At 44.9% G+C, this 16,735-nt stretch overlaps 1 protein-coding gene across 1 annotated transcript in view; it reads right to left on the bottom strand.

Moving 5' to 3' along the window:
• Positions 1–15,463, bottom strand: part of SRSF5 (serine and arginine rich splicing factor 5) — a 47,434-nt gene extending 31,971 nt beyond the window's left edge. Inside the window, exon 1 of the mRNA XM_025392802.1 lies at positions 15,165–15,463. The gene's annotated coding sequence lies outside the window, so the exon portion shown is untranslated. The remainder of the gene's footprint in view (positions 1–15,164) is intronic.
• Positions 15,464–16,735: the final 1,272 nt, after the last annotated feature.

The raw sequence follows: 16,735 nt of genomic DNA, 5'->3' as shown, positions 1-16,735 counted from the left end.
CTGCAGTGGCCGGATCTCAGCTCACTGCAAGCTCCGCCTCCCGGGTTCACGCCATTCTCCGGCCTCAGCCTCCCGAGTAGCTGGGACTACAGGCGCCCGCCACCTCGCCCGGCTAGTTTTTTGTATTTCTTAATAGAGACGGGGTTTCACCGTGTTAGCCAGGATGGTCTCGATCTCCTGACCTCGTGATCCGCCCGTCTCGGCCTCCCAAAGTGCTGGGATTACAGGCTTGAGCCACCGCGCCCGGCCAAGTGTACCCTTTTTTAAAAAAGGAGAACAAGTTTTGTCTAATTCAAAGCTAACTTAAAGATTATGTATGAAACAAGGTAAAAGGAACCAGAAAATAAAGAGACGTAAAGAAAGTTATAAAAATAAAGAGGTAGGCCGAGTGTGGTGGCTCACTCCTGTAATCCCAACACCTTGGGAGGCTGAGGCGGGTGGATCACAAGGTCAGGAGATCGAGACCATCCTGGCTAACACAGTGAAACCCCATCTCTACTAAAAATACAAAAAAATAGCTGGCCTGGTAGTGGGCGCCTGTAGTTCCAGCTACTTGGGAGGCTGAGGCAGGATAATGGCGTGAACCCAGGAAGTGGAGGTTGCAGAGAGCTGAGATCACGCCACTGCACTCCAGCCTGGGTGACAGAGCGAGACTCTGTCTCAAAAAATAAATTAATTTAAAAAAATAATAAAGAGGTCTTTTTTGTGGTAAGAAAGCGTAAAGACATAATTTCATAATAAAGAGGTATTTTTGTGGCAAGAAAGCTTAAAGAGAAATAATGTTACGTGAGAAAGAATCTTGTATGACAAATTTAATCCTAAAATAAATGGTTACTTAAGAAGGAGGGATGTTCAGGACAAACCAGAAAGTCCAAGCATGTCACGAATGGTCAGTATAAGTCACGATAAGAAGATTTATATTAAAAAACAAAAACAAAAACTTTAATATGATCACGTTGTCATATTATTATTAAGTTTTGGTTCACTTAGGAAAAAAACTGAGATAAAATTTTTCTTGCCCAGGTGCAGTGGCTCACACCTGTAATCCCAGCATAGCACTTTGGGAAGCCAAGGCGGATGGATCACTTGAGGTCAGGAGTTTGTGACCAGCCTGGCCAACATGACAAAACCCCATCTCTACTAAAAATAGAAAAATTAGCCAGGCATGGTGGTGTGCACCTGTGTTTGCAGCTATTTGGGAGGCTGAGGCAGGAGAATCGCTTGAACCTGGGAGGTGGAGGTTGCAGTGAGCCAAGATCATGCCACTGTACTCCAGCCTGGGCAATAGAGTGAGACTCCATCTCAAAAACAAACAAACAAACAAATTTTCTCGATTAAGGTTATTACATCTATGTATCTTCCTGTATGTCCTTTTAAAGTTCTTGCGACATTGGGTTACAGGGCTTTGATTCCTAGGTCTGAAAAAGACACCAAGCCCTGCTAAATCTTAAACACTGACAACAATTAAAGCCTCATCTTCAGGCCCCATAGAAGTTGCCAATCAAAGTAAACTGCATTCCTGAGACACAGGGCAAGAAATTAGTTATTAACTCCTCAAGGGACTATTGTGGAAGAGGTAGGCACCTAAGATTGTAAGCACCAATTTTGAATGATAAAATAAGTCCAGTTTCTCTATAAATTAATCATTAATGTCAAAGGCACACTGATGCAAGACCAGCATATGGACCATGTCAGATTAACAAGATTTTCTTGGAGCATTAACCAACTCCTTAATAAAGGTTATAAAGGGTATCAAAGGTCTATGTAAGTTATCTTATGGTCAAGATTAAAATTTTACAGATTGTTTATAAAATTTTGGCTTCATGCTGGTTTTTTGTTTTGTTTTGTTTTGTTTTGTTTTTAGACAGAGTCTCTCTCTGTCACCAGGCTGGAGTGCAGTGGCATGATCTCAGCTCACTACAACCTCCGCTTCCTGGGTTCAAGCAATTCTCCTGCCTCAGCCTCACGAGTAGCTGGGACTACAGACATGTGCCACCACACCCAGCTAATTTTTGTATTTTTTTTAGTAGAGACAGAGTTTCACCATGTTGGCCAGGATGGTCTCAATCTCTTGACCTTGTTATCCTCCCACCTCGGCCTCCCAAAGTGCTGGGATTACAGATGTGAGCCACCATGCCCAGCCCATGCTGTTTTTATTAGGGCTTATTGTTTGGAAAATTTAGTTGTGTGTCTCAGAGAATAAAGGTTTTCTCCTTTTTTTTTTTTTTTTTTTTAATCCTTGAGTTATCACTTTGGTTAAATGAATGACTTATTTTACAATGACCTATGATCCTATTTTGTGATATCAAGTGTTTAAAACCTTTGATATTTGACAAACTTTCCAAAATTGGCTTATAAATTATGTCTTTTTTCTGACCTAATTAATCCTTTAAGATATTTAGTTTCCCTGAAGTCCCAAAAAACCCCATAATTTGGCTTATTTGGTATAAAAATTATATAGGAAGCATTGCCAAATATGAAATGGTGTTGGGTTTTCTTTGAGCTGTATTTGCATAAATATATTATTGGTATGTGTTCCAAAATTAGGGAAAACTCCTATAATTCTGATATAATTTAGTGTACATTATCAGTAATAATCATAATTATTATGTTAAAATTATTGTGTGCCACAGAAGTAACAAATTTCTTCATCATTTGTGTCTTTGACTCTGACTGCCCCAAGACTTTGTTCATCCATGGACAATTGTTGTCTTGTTTTGGTTCTCTTTAGAAGGTGGTCTTATAATCAGCTATAAAACTATAATAGGTGCTCTTGAATGGAGATTTCTGATAACTTTGGAGATTGTGACATTAGAATAGAGGAAAAACTTTGAGGACTAATGGAGAGCTAAAACGTTCATGAGTATCAAGCAGAACAGGAATTAACTGCCTGGACTGAACTAATCATACTGACTTTTTGCTTAAAATGTTTGCTGATCCTTTGTTTTGTTTTTCAGAGCCTTAAAACTTTTCTTTTGAGCTACTGACAGCTTTTAACAGTGCACTATAATTCTATGAACAAAATTTGGAGCATATTTGATTCTCTGTATATAATTTCTCCAGAATTTGGAAACTATTTGTAAGTATTTTTAATTTATGGTAATACATTATTTGCATAAGTATAATAAGAATCTGTTTTCATTTGTAACAGGACACAATTGGAGAAACTAGTTACTATACCAAGGCTTTGACTGGAATGGTATGCTTTCCTTTAAGGAATCAAACTTGACTTACACAGTCAATAAAGTCCTTGGGAAACTGGCCTTATATTTTGTGTACACAGTTCAGGTACAGGGTTTCTGCCCTGTGGTAAATAAAGTATGTCACTTTCTGACAGGCGCAGAAGCCCCAGGTTTGTCTGGGAATGTCAAGAGGAGAGAAAATTCACTCAACTCATAGATATTTGATGACACAAATTCATGGCTGGGCTTGGCTGTAGAAAGTCTCACCTGAGATTCCTCTTATGGAACAAGTTCCATCAAAGCCAATTTAAAAGCCTATGTAAAAAACAATTATTCTCACTGCACTGTATGCAAATAATTAGGCCGAGTGTAATAAACCAAACCAGTTCTACCATGATTTATCTTTAGTAAAAATGGGAAACTGGAGAGAGAAAAATTGTGTTTCAAAACTATAGTACACTTATTGTTAGATTCTAGTCTTGCCTAATGTTTTTTCAATTTTTGTTATTTTCTACAGTTTGAAACAAATTCTAATTTTTCTTGGCTACAAGTCTTCAAAATAATATTTTCAGATTTTTTTCCTTCTTTTTTTTCCCTTTTGCCTAACTTGGCGTTACTGAAAACTCAGCTGTGCTTTCTTCAAGCCCTGTGAACTGAAGCTAGACAACTTAAACTTCAGAAGAAAATAACAGCAACCTATTTATATACATAATCCACTTTCATACCTGCGTACTAATATATGAACTTCAGTGTAATGTGGCCTATCTCAACTTTTCCAGGATTGTTCTTTTGTTTGTTGTTGTTTTTCTCCCTTCCTCCCTGCATTTTCTCTTCACAGCACATGAGACTTCACAAACTGCTAAAAATGAGTTTTTGGGACCTATCCATCTAGGAATAAACTGTCCTCACCATGAGAGATCGGATGAAACCTGAGACCAGAGACTCATTTTCTTCTAAAATACTTTCTCCAAAAGATTTTGAAAAAGAAAAGGGGTGAAATGTGAAAGGAAAATATCTTGGCCCCCTTAAACTGGGAACCACTCAGGGCAAACCTGTCCTCCATTCTATTCAAAGTTATCCCTCTGCTCACAGAGATAGGTGCGTATTCTGATTGCCTCCTTTGGAAAGACTAATCAGAAACTCCAAAGAATCTCCCATAGACCTGTGACCTGGAAACCTGGGGGAGCGGTTGGGGTGGGTACTAATGTACTACTTACATATATTGATTGATGTCTCATGTCTCCCTAAAATGTACAAACCAAGCCTGTGCCCCAACCACCTTGGACACATGTCATCAGGACTTCCTGAGGCTGTGTCATGGGCACGTCCTCACCCTTGGAACTAAATTTTCTAAATTAACTGAGACCTGTGCAGATTTTCTGTGTTCACTCCATGTACAAGCTGCTTAAAGTCTCCGTGGGGAATGGAACCTTGTTTTACGAGGAGCCAAGCACTCATTTCAACCCTGCTGCACTAGATTAGGGCCATTTGCCCAAAGTGCTACTCTCTTGTGTGTGCGCATGCACAAAGGACTCCCTAGGTTCTATTGGGTGTTTTGTTTTACCTGTGCAATGCCCACACCTGTAACCCCATCTCCACCCTCTCTGACATCTGAGGAAACAAAGCCATTTCCAGTGTCCTCCCTCAAACCTGTCTGACAAAGACAGGTTTTTCATCAGACAGGTTCGTCCTCAGACAGGTTCTTCCAGCTCAGGACCTTAAGTAGAGCACCCAGTTGCACTTCCTGCTTTCAGATTCATAAATAAACCTTTATTTATTTTGGATGTTTAAGTTGCTTTCATTTTTCTATATGCATCGCATAGGGGAGAAAAGTAGACTATACAGATAAGCAAGAAGAATCCAAGCTATTACAGAAGCCCAGCCCACATAACAGCACTGCTAACCTTTTGGCATCCATCCAAGCCTCCCTCCTATGCTAATATTTTATCAAAATCAAAATTAGGATCATCCAGTTGATGGCATTATAACTTTTTTTTTTAATTTAGCAAGAATATCCTGCAGGCATCATAGTCAGTCAAATATATTTTGACACCATGACTTTCAGGGGCACCTAGCATTTATGAGTTCAGTCGGCGGTATTACTGAAGCCCCAGTCGCTTTCTGTCATAGTGCTGTTTTCTTCACACCAGAAACATAATGCTGAGTGGGTGAATGGTGGGTGGCAGAGTGTTTTGAAGCAGGCGACAGACAGCTGTGCATCTCTCTGCCAGGACAAGAGACTGCCTCACCCTGTCCCTCTAAACAGGACACATTCTTTTAAAAAAAATAAGCTGCCAGAGGCTCACACCTGTAGTCCCAGCACTTTGGGAGGCCAAGGCGGGTGGATCACAAGGTCAGGAGATCGAGACCATCCTGGTTAACATGGTGAAACCCCGTCTCTACTAAAAATAAAAAAACTTAGCCGGGAGTTGTGGCAGGCTCCTGTAATCCCAGCTACTTGGGAGGCTGAGGCAGGAGAATGGCATGAACCCAGGAGGCAGAGCTTGCAGTGAGCCAAGATCATGCCACTGCACGCCAGCCTGGGCGACAGAGCGAGACTCCGTCTCAAAATAAATAAATAAATAAATAAATAAATAAATAAATAAAATTAAGAAAAATTTAAAAAATAAGCCACCACAACAAGTCACAGATACTAAGTACTCAGCAGTAGTCCATCAAGCACATTTACCCTGTGGTAATCTGCTGTTCCAAATGTCTAAAAGTGCATTTTAACATGACTGAAATCACACTACAATAACTATTAATATTTTATAAACTGTCTTTTTCCATAAACCAAGAAGATCTTTCCCTGGCAGTAAACATAACTTCAAAGGCTCATTTTTTAAAAATGGCACAAAATTGGCCGGGCACAGTGGCTCAAGCCTGTAATCCCAGCACTTTGGGAGGCAGGAGAATGGCATAAACCCGGGAGGCGGAGCTTGCAGTAAGCTGAGATCTGGCCACTGCACTCCAGCCTGGGCGACAGAGTGAGACTCCGCCTCAAAAAAAAAAAAAAAAAGGCACAAAATTAATAGAATATTGATAACCATTGAAGCAGAGCAATGGGTACATAAAGGTTCATTGAACTATTTTCTGTTGTGCCTGTTTGAAATTTTCCATAATAATTTTTTTTCTTTTTTTCTTTTTTTGAGACAGAGTCTCGTGTCACTCTGTCACCCAGGCTGGAGTGCAGTGACGCAATCTCAGCTCATTGCAAGCTCTGCCTCACGGGTTCACACCATTCTCCTGCCTCAGCCTCCTGAGTAGCTGGGACTACAGGCGCCCGCCACCACACCTGGCTAATTTTTTGTATTTTTTAGTAGACACGGGGTTTCACCATGTTAGCCAGGATGGTCTCAATCTCCTGACCTCGTGATCTGCCCGACTTGGCCTCCCAAAGTGCTGGGATTACAGGTATGAGCCACTGTGCCCAGCCATAATTTTTTAATAGGATATAATTTGCTTTTACATTGCATCTTTTGTTTTCTGAGACCACACCCCAGGGTCAGGGAGATTAAGGAATCCTCAAATTCAGTAGTTGAGTGGCAGTATTCTTCCCCAAGCTGTCACTTGGAGGAGAAAACCAATCACGAGGTATGGGAGCTGGGTTTCTCACTCTAGAAAAACTATTGTACGATCAGCAGGGCATGAAGAAGAGGAGGACGCAGAGGTGGAGCTGGTTATACTGCGTAGCTGCCCAGGTCTCTTCCTGGGAGGAGCCACAGTTGCTTACTTTCTTCTGCCTCCTGAGTCAGCCCAGGCTTCAGATGCCATGATCTGTCATTAGCAGCTGGGCCCTCTGGGAGGAGCTGCCCTGTGCACGCACTGGAGGCAGGCCATGGGTGACCCAAGGATGCTTGGGGATGGGGATGAGGTGGAAAAGATGTTCCCAGGGAACACTTTTCACCTTCTGCTACTTAAGGCACCCTTTGCCTCCAGTGACTCCGTGGTTACAAAGCTAACCCAGATATGCTGAGTGAGGGAAGCGTGTTTGCAAACAAGGCTGGGCTGAGGAGTGGATCTGGAGGTGAATTAAGCAAACACGCACCCTCTTCTAGGCACAGGGGTCTTTCTGGCTGTGATTCTGCTGAACTGATTTGGTATAGGACAGGCCGGCAAAGGTGAAGAAAAAGAGGATTGATAATTTACACAGATAACTAAACCTCTGGCTATATAGGTTTCTCTCTCTCCCTCTCTCCCTCCTGCTATCGCTTGCTTGCACAGTATTCAAAAATCAAAATGACAAACTTTTTATATTGGATTTAAAACCAGAGTTAATACTTGCTAACTATTAAAAATGGGGAGTTATTTCACCTAAGACACTGTAATTTGGGCTTGTTTAAAAGCATCTGGAGATCTGCCTTTTAACCTGCTGGCTGTAGAGGCCGCCCAGGACATCACCCCTGCTTCCGCCCTGCCCACCCCTTCATCTGTCAGGCCTGGCCCTGGGGATCTGAGCTCAGGGCCATTGGTTACAGACCCACAGAATGTCAGTGGATCATTTAGCCCAAAGATTTCCAAACTGGGGGTCTCAACCCATTGGTGGCTCTTGAAATCACTTTAGTGGGTTTCAACCCATACTTTATTTTTAATGAAATAAAATAGAAAGAGGAAAAGGGAAGAGGGGGTTGGAGCAGAGAGAAGAGAAAAAGAAAGGAAGGGGGGATGGGAATGGGGGGGGAGGAGGGGAAGAGAAAATAATCTAGGCTATTAGAACACATTCTTTAAAACTGTGTAAAATATATGTCTTACAGTGAATTACAGTTAAAAATAAAAAGGAAGGTTTGAGAATTGCTGAATGAGCCTAATTCTCTTGCTTCACAAATAAAGAAATTAAGGACCAGAGGTGAGTAACTGACCGAAGTCACACAGCTACCTAGTAAGAGAGTGAGGAGGAGAACCTGGGGGTCCCTGACCCCAGCCCATTCACCTTGCCTAAGGAACAAAGACTACTTAAACCAACTCTAAAGTCAGTGAGGCTCGAGGTAATACCCTTGATGTCTTAAGCAAAATCAAAGCTCCCAGTGTATTGTAACACAGTATTGGGGTAAAAATACAATGTATTTTAACAAATTATTTCTCCACAGAAGAGACCACCTGTACCTGAATCACTTAGGATGCTGTGAAAATGCAGATTGCAGTCTCAGCCACTTTTTAACCATAGCCAAGTTCCCCAACCTCTCTAAACGCATTTCCCATCAGTAAAATGGGGATAATGAGAACACCAGCTTCCCAGGAATGCATGGAAGGTGCTCCCGTGCAATTTCTGACATAATGGTGGTTACTATTACCTCTTCCCAACTACAAGCCAAGCACTGTGCTGGACCCCGGAGAAGAGGTGTACCAGGCAGTCTGCCTTCTTAGGGAGCTCACCATCTAACCACTTACACACTGAGTCCTCTTTCTTCAATCCAAAACTCCAGCTCCTAATTATCCAGAGGACTGTGCTGCTTATGGTTTCCCCAGAACAAAAAAGTATGTGCATCAAAGAAATGAGCCTCTGCTAGGAGGGGATTCTGTGTCCTAAAGATAACAAAGTCCTCCTCAGAAATGGGCTTTCTCAGTCCCCAGGTGGGGAGGACAGGCATGACTGAGCTATGCAGAAACCTGCAGTGCTCTCCAGGAAGGTGGCACTGGCAGGAACGAGAAGTCACAGAACCACACTCTGGTTCCCCCAGGAAAAGCCCAGAGAACCCAGGACCTGGTCTTGGCCAACAAAGCCAACTAGGTGGGAAACTCAGGGGCGCTGGAGAAGAGTCCCAGCCCTGAGGCTCCGCCCAGCCCACCTGGCCAGTCAGGGCAGGAGACACCTGGCCATCCCCAGGAGTTGCTTCCCCCCGCCCAGGAGTTGCCTCCCCCAGACATGCCCCTATCCCCTGCACCAGCAACAAAGTCATTCCTGTTCCCCACAGTCCTACAATGGCTTCAACTATGGGTGCTGTTCAGAGAAAAGCCTGGTTCATGCTTCCAAATGGAAGATGTGCTTTTCTCCTATGGCAAGCTTTCTTAATTTAAGGCATTTAACTTTGAATGAATGTCAGGTGATCATTTTAACTAATATATGGCAAATCATTCAACTTAACCCTCACATAGTCCTGTTCTTATGTTCAGCTGAGAGCAGAGATCCCTAGGCTGCCAACAAGAACACATCCAGTACATGTGACCTCCAGAGAGATCATTTTTCAACGCTATCCTCCTCCATACAACAAAATTATTTGCAGCAACAATCATGGAAAGTGAAATAATTTGGCTCTGTGACCCCACCCAAATCTTATCTTGAATTCTACTCCCATAGTTCCCCATGTTGTGGGAGAGACCCAGTGGGAGATAATTGAATCATGGGGGGCAGTTTCCTCTATATTATTCTTGTGGTAGTGAATAAGTCTCACGAGATCTGACGGTTTTATTAGAGGTTTTGCTTTTTTTTTTTTTTTTTTTTTTTTGAGACAGAATCTCACTCTGTCACCAGCCTGGAGTGTAGTGGCTCCATCTCAACTCACTGCAACCTCTGCCTCCTGGGTTCAAGTGATTCTCCTGCCTCAGCCTCCCAAGTAACTGGGACTACAGTTGTGTGCCACTATACTTAGCTAATTTTTTGTGTTTTAGTAGAGACGGGGTTTCACCGTGTTGGTCAGGATGGTCTCAATCTCCTGACCTCGTGATCCCCCCGCCTCAGCCTTCCAAAGTGCTGGGATTACAGCTGTGAGCCACCATGCCCAGCTGGTTTCTGCTTTTGTCTTCTTCATTCTCTCTTTGCCTGCTGCCACCCATGTAAGATGTAACTTGCTCCTCCTTGCCTTCTGCTGTGATTGTGAGTCTTCCCCAGCCAAGTGGAACTGTAAGTCCAGTTAAATCTCTTCCTTTTGTAAATTGCCCAGTCTCAGATATGTCTTTATCAGCAGCATGAAAATGTACTAATATAGTAAATTGGTACCAGTAGAGTGGTGTGTTGCTGAAAAGATACCCGAAAATGTAGAAGCGACTTTGGAACTGGGTAACGGGAAGAAGTTGGAACAGTTTGGAGGACTCAGAAGAAAACAGGAAAATGTGGGAAAGTTTGGAACTTCCTAGATGTTTGGGTGAAGGAGAAAGGACAAGATGGAGGAAGGTGAACAAGAAGGCATAATCCATGTTGCTTCCGGGTTCTTCCTCACCAACTTTCCTGCGCGCGGGAAGATGCAGATCAACCGAGCATGCTCCAGGTGATGTCAATCCGAAGAGATCAAAACTTACCCGGCCACGCCTATGGAGACGCCCCTATCACGCCCTTATCCTGCCCACTGCCCTCCCCCTTCCAGTACCAATGCATAAAAGTCTGCCACTGGCAGGAGCCAGCGTGACTTCTTCGGCCCCCGCATTTGTGGACCGGAGAACATCACCCGAGAGCGCCGGTGCGACTTCCCTGGCCCCCCACACCTGAGGACCAGAGAACCTCGTCTGAGAGTGTATGCATATTTGCAATAAAAGACTGCCACTTTCTTATGTACTTTGGCCTCATGTTTAATTACTTAGCTCTCCCAAATTAAGTTACATTAAATGAAATCAAAACAGTTAGTGCTAAATTAATTTAAATTAAAACACTAGAGACTTGTTGAATGGCTTTAACAAAAATGCTGATAGTGATATGAACAAAAAGGTCCAGTCTGAGGTGGTCTCAGATGGAGATGAGAAACTTGTTGGGAACTGGAGCAAAGGTGACTCTTGTTATGTTTTAGCAAAGAGGTGGCAGCATTTTGTCCCTGTCCTAGAGATTTGTGGAACTTTGAACTTGAGAGAGATGACTTAGGATATCTGGTGGAAGAAATTTCTAAGCAGCAAAGCATTCAAGAGGTGATTTGAGTGCTATTAAAAGCATTCAGTTTTAAAAGGAAAACAGAGCATAAAAGTTTGAAAAATTTGAAGCCTAACAATGTGATAGAAAAGAAAATCCCATTTTCTGAGGAGAAATCCAAGCCAAGTGCAGAAATTTGCATAGGTAACCAGGAGCCAAATGTTAATCCCTAAGACAATGAGGAAAATGTCTCCAGGGCATGTCAGAGATCTTCACGGCAGCCCCTCCTATCACAGGCCCAGATGCCTAGGCAAAAAACTGGTTTCCTGGGCTGGGACCAGGGTCCCTAAGCTGTATGCAGCCTAGGGACTTGGTGTCCTGTGTTCCAGTTGATTCAGCCATGGCTGAAAGGAGCCAATGTAGAGTTTGGATTGTGGCTTCAGAGAGTGAAGCTCCAAGCCTTGGAAGCTTCCACATGGTGTCAAGCCTACAGATGCACAGAAGTAAAGAATTGAGGTTTGGGAATCTCTGCCTAGATTTCAGAAGATGTATGGAAATGCCTGGATACCCAGGCAGAAGTTTGCTGCAGGGGTGGGGCCTTCATGGAGAACCTCTGCTAGGGCAGTGTGGAAGGAAAACATGGGGTCAGAGCCCCACACAGAGTCCCTACTGGGGTACCACCTAGTAGAGCTGTAAGAAGAGGGCCACCACCCTTCAGGCCCCAAATGGTAGATTCACTGACAGCTTGCACCATGTGCCTGGAAAAGCCACAGACACTCAACACCAACCCATAAAAGCAGCCAAGAAGGAGGCTACACCCTGCAAAGCCACAGGGGTGGAGCCTCCCAAGACCATGGGTACCCACATCTTGCATCAGCATGACCCAGATGTGAGACATGGAGTCAAAGGAGATCATTTTGGAGCTTTAGAATTTGACTGCCTCACTGGATTTTGGACTTGTGTGGGCCCTTTATCCCCTTTGTTTTGACCAATTTCTCCAATTTGGAATGATTGTATTTACCCAATATCTGCACCTCGATTGTATCCAGGAAATAACTAGCTTGCTTGTGATTTTACAGGCTCGTAGGCAGAAGGGACCTGCCTTGTCTCAGATAAGACTTTGGACTGTGGACTTTTGAGTTAATGCTGAAATGAATTATGACTTTGGGGGACTATTGGGAAGGCATGATTGGTTTTGAAATGTGAGGACATGAGATTTGGCAGTGGCTGGGGCGGAATGATATGGTTTGGCTCTGTGTCCCCGCCCAAATCTCATGTTGAATTGTACTCCCATGATTCCCAAGTGTTATGGGAGGAATGCAGTGGGAGATAATTGAATCATGGGGGAAGTTCCCCCATACTGTTCTCATGGTAATGAATAAGTCTCATGAGATCTGATGGTTGCACCAGGGGTTTCCGCTTTTACTTCTTCCTCATTCTCTCTTTGCCTGCTGCCATCCATGAAAGATGAGACTTGCTCCTCCTTGCCTTCCATGATTGTGAGGCTTCCCCAGCCATGTGGAACTGTAAGTCCAATTAAACCTCTTTATTTTGTAAATTGCCTAGTCTCAGGTATGTCTTTATCAGCAGTGTGGAAACAGACTAATACAGAATAAAACAAATAATAAAATGGCCAGAAAAGGCTGGGCACAATGACTCATGCCCGTAATCCCAGCACTTTGGGAGGCCAAGGTGGGGGGATCACTTGAGGCCAGTAGTTTGAGACCAGTCTGGGCAACATAATGAGATCCCTTGTCTCTATAAAAAATAGAAAAAAATTAGCCAGGTGTCGTGATGGCACCTGTAGTCCCACCTACTCAGGAGGCTGAGGTGGAAGGATCACTTGAGGCCAGGAGGTCGAAACTGAAGTGAGGTATAATTGTGCCTCTGCATCCTAGACTGGGCAAAAGAGCAAGACTCTGTCTCAAAAGAAAAAAAAAGGCCAGAAAATAGACAGACAGTGAAGTTTTTCTTGTATTAAACTTTGTATAAACAATCATCCAAGGCTGGATTACTAAACAGCAATGTGACCTTGGCAAGTCCTTGGTGACACTCAGTAAATACCAGATGGATGGATGGATGGATGGATGGATGGATGGATGCATGAACCAAAGCATTTGTCTGTTTCATCACTCTGGATTGATTATCTCTGTAAAAACAAGCAAGTCAGTCCAGGCACAGTGGCTCATGCCTGTAATCCCAGCACTTTACCCATCCAAGGCTGGGTAAAATAAGGCTGAGACCTACAGGGCTGCATCCCCAGACGGTTAGGCATTCTAAGTCACAGGATGAGATAGAGGTTACAAGATACAGGTCACAAAGACCACACTGATAAAACAGGATGCAGTAAAGAAGCTGGCTAAATCAGCTACTCAGAAGACTGAGGCAGGAGAATCGCTTGAATCGGGAGGCGGAGGTTGCAGTGAGCTGAGATCATGCCATTGCACACCTACCTGGGCATAAGAGCGAAACTCCATCTCAAAAAAAAAAAAAAAAAAAAAAGAAGCCAGCTAAAACCCACCAAAACCAAGATGATGATGAGAGTGACCTCTGGTCATCCTCATTGCTCATTATACATTAATTATAATGCATTTCCATATTAAAAGACACTCCCACCAATGCCATGACCATTTACAAATGCCATGGCAATGTCCAGAAGTTACCCTATATGGTCTAAAAGGAAGAGGAACCCTCAGTTCCAGGAATTCCCACCCCTTTCCTGGAAATCTCATGAATAATCCATGCCTTGTTTAGCATATAATCAAGAAATAACTATAAATATACTCAGTTGAGCAGCCCATGCCACTGCTCTGTCTATACAGTAGTCATTCTTTCATTCCTTTATGTTCTTCATAAACTTGCTTTCACTTTACTCTGTGGACTGGCCTGAATTCTTTCTTGTGGAAGATCCAAGAATCCTCTCCTGGGGTCTGGATTGGGAGCTAATAACATATTTAACTCAGATATTAATGGATAGAATGTATCAGATCAGATTACAGTCCTACACTGTCTCAAAAAATAATAATAGTTTTTATTTATAAGATAGGATAGTCTATGGACCTCTGTTTCATGGGTCTCTGCCTGTTGCACCTTCTCCACCCCTGGTAATTATGACACCTAGCACATGCTTTAAAACCTTCTAGGGTGCCCACCTACAAGATACTTCAAGCCAAGAGAATGGCTCTAAAAGCCTTTCACCATAGAGCCACAGTCTCCAGGTCTGAGCCATTTGACAGCACCTTGCCCCCACACCCTCCCTTCCAACCACACCCGGCTCCCAAACTCCCCAGCCTCACGACGCCACTCACAACTGGGCATTGCCCACCTGTTAGCTCTGCCTAGAATGCCTCTCCCCCTGGCCCATCTCTTCTGCCTGGCAACTAAACTGCTATTTGTTCAAGACCCAGCTCCAAAAGCACTTGCTCTGTAAAGCCCTAGCCAACTGCTCTGCACCCACTTCCCCGCTGCGTGGTCTCCCTGCATCATTCCTGCAACCCTTCTTTCCTCTCTCCTGCCCTCCTCCATCCTTCCTTCCTAATTCAATGAAATACAGGGCTTCTGGGCCGACCCTGCTAGGCACTAAGGAGTCAAGGTTGAAGAGGGACATGGATCAGTGATAACACTATTAGTGTCAGTCGTGAGAACCTCAAGAACAGAGCAGCTCCGTGTGCCCAACCCTCAGCACCAGCCTGGCACCTTGCAGGTGCTCCGAGCACATCTGTCGAGCGAAAAGATTCTATGGAGGGTGTCCTAACCTCTGGTTCCTCTGAATGTGATCTTATGTGAAAATAGGCTGTGATCAGGTTAAGATGAGTCCTACTGGATTGAGTGGGCTCTAATCCTATAACTCATGCTCTTATAGGAGGAGGAAGATCGGGGCCTGGACATACAGGAAGACAGAAACTGGAATGAGGAGGCATCTGTAAGCAAACCCACAACAAGAACTGCGGGCAGCCGCCAAAAGCTAGAAAGAGGCCGGACAGACTGTCCCTAGAGCCTGAGGAGGCGACACGGCCCTGCCCAAGCCTTGATTTCAGACTTCTGGCCTCCAGAACTGTGACAGAAGACACCTCTGCTGCCTCAAGCCACCCAGTTAGTGGTAATTTGTTACCGCAGCTCTAGCAAACAGAATACAGAGTCCAAGCAGGACTGGCTGTCACACCCCCGACTCCCCGCTGATCCCCGTTTTGATAACCTGGAGGCTAACTCACCCCAAGCCCAAGCGTCGCCTCCAGCCGCAGAAGGCCGCCTCCTCACTCGACACTAGATGGCGCCAGCGGGCTGAGCCGGCCCGGCTTCGTGGGCTCCTGGTGGGTGGGGTGAGTCGCCCGCAGGCCGAGACCCCAAATCCAAGGTGAAGATCAGACATCCAACTTCTTCGAGTTCTTCCCAGGGAGAGCGGCTTTTTTTCCAGTCAGAGGGAGGAAATTGGACCCTCTGCCCTGGCCCTGGCTGCCCGGCGCGCCCTTGCGCCCTCGGGTCTGAGCTGCCCGTGGTGCTTCCTCCGGCCTCTGCAGCAGGCCCGGGCGCTGCTGAGCCTGCGTGAGGACGCGCACGCGGACCGCGAGGGTGGCGAGCACCCCGGCCTGCGCAGGCAGAAGAATTTGCCCTCGTACTCCGAAGCTGGGGCTTTCTGGGCGTGAGGACGGCTGCCTGCCAAAGGGCATGGCAGCGGGGAAGGAAGACGGGGTGGATCCACTGCTCTTCGTGGATCCTGTATTTTCTTCTTTTTTTTAATTTTAAAATTTTGCATGATTAGTTTTGTTTTGGTTTGTTTTTTGTTTGCTTGTTTTGAGACAGGGTGTCATTCTGGCGCCTAGGCTGGAGTGCATTGGCGCGAACACAGCTCCCTGCAGCCTCGATCTCCTGGGCTCAGGTGATCCTCCCACCGCAGCCTCCATACTCTATCCCAGGAATGAAAAACTAGGCCTGCAACAGACCCCGCAGAGCCGTCGGCATGGTGCCCCCAAGATCTGGCCATGGAGAAAAATGGGAGGGGCTAAATTACTGCCTCTCACAGGTGGGCTGTACTCTGGTCCTTCAAGTTCCCTTACATCTTCCTGTGGGAGACACACCACTTCTATTTCACCTCAGAAGCAATTTTCTGAAACAGGCTTTGGTCCTTCCCTCTGAACAAGTGTGATGGACCCTGCTCCACATCCTGGTCACAGTCCACAGACCCATGCGCTCCAGCCCTCTGCACAGGTTCCCTGCACACACTCTTCCAAATCAAAGCAATTTGTTCATTTCTCTGTCTTTCCCGCCTTTCTTCTCCTTGCTATGCATAGAGATAAGCAGCCTTTTTGATCCCTTTGCTTCTCATTCCTTTCCATACAGTCAGCCACAAAGCTCAAGACGCTTCGCCTGAATGATTTTCCCAAATACATGAGCAATTCTGTGAATTCTTCCTAGCTAAGTCAAGCCCCCCTTCTGCTCTCATCACCTGAGGGCTAATGAACATCTTTTACCAGATGCCTGCAGTGGTCTTTCCAGTTGGTGTCCACTCCAATCCACTGTCCATCAAGCTCTTTCCTGATATGTTACACTGCGAGCACACCATTCTTCTCTTCAGTATCCTTCAATGACTCCCATTTGCCTGCAGAATCACATCCATATCCTTAGTATGGCATTCAAAGTCCTGCCCCACTGGGTGCCTTCTTCCCTTTCTCACTAGTTCCCTCATCAGCCCCCTCCATGCTGGCTGCCTGCCCATTCTCTGAATGTGTTCTGTTTTTTTTTTCTTTGACAGAGTCTCACTCTGTCACCCAGGCTTGAGTGCAGT

The sequence above is a fragment of the Theropithecus gelada genome, chromosome 7b (genome assembly GCF_003255815.1).
Source record: "Theropithecus gelada isolate Dixy chromosome 7b, Tgel_1.0, whole genome shotgun sequence".
Lineage (NCBI taxonomy): Eukaryota > Metazoa > Chordata > Mammalia > Primates > Cercopithecidae > Theropithecus > Theropithecus gelada.
This window is presented reverse-complemented; position numbering and strand designations above follow the sequence as displayed.